Source organism: Portunus trituberculatus, chromosome 38, assembly GCF_017591435.1.
Source record: "Portunus trituberculatus isolate SZX2019 chromosome 38, ASM1759143v1, whole genome shotgun sequence".
Classification (NCBI taxonomy): domain Eukaryota; kingdom Metazoa; phylum Arthropoda; class Malacostraca; order Decapoda; family Portunidae; genus Portunus; species Portunus trituberculatus.
This window is the reverse complement of record NC_059292.1, coordinates 21,576,445-21,579,985: the sequence shown is the minus strand read 5'-3', so window position 1 is coordinate 21,579,985 and position 3,541 is coordinate 21,576,445.

Genomic DNA, 3,541 nt, shown 5'->3' with positions numbered 1-3,541 from the left:
AAATCTTCTTCGGCTTTCACCTTTGCTGCCTCGCAACCGCTGACTTTTCTTATTTTCTTCAATAATCAAACCACAAAGGATTTGATTTTGTTCTTCTGGTGTGGCATTTCTATAAACCTGGTACAGCATCCTCCGATCTTCTTCTCTAAACTTCTCATAGCACCTTCTCCGACAGCTTTCTATGGTAATAGTAAATGAATGCAACAAGGGCCAATGTCAACATTGGCCTTTCTAGCATGAATATTTTCATTTGTTACTCGACTTTGGCTAGAATAGAGCGCTTATTGTAACTCCTTGAACCCACGGACGACAATGGCCCTTATAGCACTGATACAGAGATAAATTTTTAGTTTAGTGATGGTCTTATCTTCAATCGGCCATTTTTTGACATTGGCCCTTCTTGTTCTCAGCCTTATTAAACAGTTTTACTGAATCCTTGAGACACCACTACTCCGTCCTGGCGTTGCTGAGCGTGTTTCTGTCCGTGACAAGTGGTACTGTTACGGTGAATTCACACTGTGTCAATTTGCGACTGAAACTTCAAATTGGTAGATTTTCCGATTTATTATAGGCGCCTAACGACTGGAAAAAACAGTCGTAAAACAAGACCATGTTGGTTTTGTTTAGCCGATTTGTGACTTTGTTTACGTTGTAACGTCACGGAGAAAGGTTTGAAAATGTGGCGCCGATGTAGAGAAGATTTTGTAGTTGAGACAAAAAGAGCACATCCGGGACCCTAAAAGTGAATTATACCGCAAAAAAGCTTAAGCAAATTGGCGTTCGATGAGATCGCTGCCATGCACTCGCCGATGACTGCTTCCCTCTATGCAGGGAAAGTGTTGTTGGAGGTAAGGATTGAATACTTGTGATGATTTCATTTGATCGCAATCGTCATCGTCACCAGAGGAAGAAATCTTGTTGGGCAACTATTTGATTACATTCACTTCCCGGCTAACCAGCCGATACTTCCCAGTCGCTGTGTGAACATATTCCGATTAGAAAGGCGCAGTCGATACTTCTAGCGACTTGCAATTTCAGTCGCATATTGACACGTGTGAATCCGCCTTTACACTACATCTTGGGATGTAGTACGTGTATCGCAATAAATTATTTCAATTACATAATGGGATTCCAATCTTTATGTATTGGCTGTATATGTCACTAGTACCAAGGTATAGATAACTGTATTGTAGCATATTCTATCCTTGCAAAGTGCACGACGCTACGTAGATATATATTTCAAGGATTTATTCAGTACAACTTCACTCTCCTGTAGCGGCCTTCACAGGAGCAGGAAATGATGTTCCTCCCTCTCCCACTCACACTCTGATTCATGCTTATCGTCACCTTTCCCTCCCCGCCCTTCCTACCCTCCACCGTCACTCAGCTTCCTTCTTTCTCCGCCCTCCCTTCCTCTGATTCATATATTGCACTCTCAAAATTTAGTTTCGTTGTCCTATCTAGATTATTTTTAACAAGCGGAAAACAGAAGTTGATTAGGGTTTTCAAACGTGTTTTCGTTATTGTAGTGACAGTTTTAACAAGGACACATCACTTATAACAGACTCTTATGGAAGTTATTGGGATTTTTCTTTTTTCATCGCCTCGCCTCGTCTCTCCGCACGCTCGCTTCTCGGAAAGACACGCCCATAGAACTTGTCGAAAGCTGCAGCGTGGTTGCTGCTAAGACCAAGAACGACATACCTACTGCTGTCTCTATAGTGTACGTAGTAGTACGTGCTTGTAGCCATGATAGTGCATTGGTTGTAGACTGGTTGTAGAAGTAATATATGAACAGTACGCTAATTTCACAATGGCCCGTGTTTTGAAAGACTGATGTTTCACACGACTATTTTGAAATAAGGGATTACCCACTAAACGCGTTCTCGGGAGTGTTTCTCCTAATGTGCAAATCTTGTTAATCTGTCACTAGAACTATATCATAACACCTTTAAAAATCCTTGTATACAGAGTCGACTATAGAGCATATTGAATAAAAAGAGTTGCGGCGCAATGTAACTATATAATAACTATAATAGCAGAATGGTTATAATGAAATAATGATAATAGTACTAGATTAACAGATAGGACTATTTTCTCTTATTGATGATGCAGAATCCTTGCTGAATCATCTAAGGAATCACTTAAAAATTCCTGTAACATACATAATCGCAGAGGCCGAGATTAACATGCTGCTGGACCAGGTATGGGCAAACTTCGGCCCGCGGGCCGCATGCGGCCCGCCAAAGGAATTCATTCGGCCCGACAAATGTTAGTAAATTTGAACGAGTAAGTTAATAAACAACGCCAAATAGTATTGTGAGCATTTCATTTACTTCCCGCAAGTGTGTAGTGATTGTGATTTTTTTTAAGCCTTTAATTTTGTATTTTGAATATCATTAATGATTTTGGATTAATATAGTATGCGGCCCTATAAGATTGTGATATTTTTCACTGTGGCCCTAGCTAGCACTGAAAAGTTTCCCCCGTACTCCTGGTGGACTGAATAAAGGAATGCATGCGCGGTCCGGCCCGTGTATGGTATATCCCATTATATATCTCAGCAAGCAAATAAACTATAGCTGTCCACGCGCACTGTGATCTAAATAAACTATAATGTGACTTAACAATTAATGAAGTATTACAATTTTCTTAGTTTCTTACTCATATGAAGCACCAGCTATATATAAAAGCGAATACTCTCTCTCTCTCTACAGTTTTGCCTTAAAAGCTAATACATAAAAAAAAGGCTAGCCACAAATTCATCAATTATGTAATATTCAAATACATGTAATGGATATAAATAAATAAAAAAAATAAAAAAAAATTCAAAATGTTCTTTCTGAGCGCCAACTCTCCCAGATTTTCGCAACACTACTCAGTGTTATATTATGTTTTTAAGGTGTCATAACGAGAGAGAGAGAGAGAGAGAGAGAGAGAGCCCATGCGTGCTTAAGTAGTGGTGGTGCTGGTGGTGACTCTTCGTATTATACTAAGTCTAACCAATGTTTAGCTTCGTCATCTCCTCGTACACAGCTGACCTCACGTTCGCTCTGACTCATGCTGTGGCATCGCACAGTAAGTTATTTTAACTGGCGTCACAGTAACTCGTATCACCACCACTTTCCCCACCTGTACTTTCTGCCCTCACTCCGACTAGCTACTCCCAATATTTTGTTTGAAGTGACAAGTTTTTTTTTAAAGATGTTATTAGTTTTAGTGACACATTAATGATATTAATAGGAAACCACTTGAGAAACCCTGCAATTTTTTTTATAATAATCTTGTGAAAGCGCTTTAGAAAATTGGAATACGGGTCTTTATAGGTCACGGTGACTCACACCACATAACGTTACAATGACTCAATCACCACAATCATCACTACACAACAGACCACAGTGACTCAACTAAGTTATCACTACCACAGAGCAGGTCACTTACAGTGACTCAAACACCACCACCATCACTATATAGATCAAACAACAGTGATTAACATTCACTACTACCACAATACGGATCACAATGATTCGAAGACCACCAT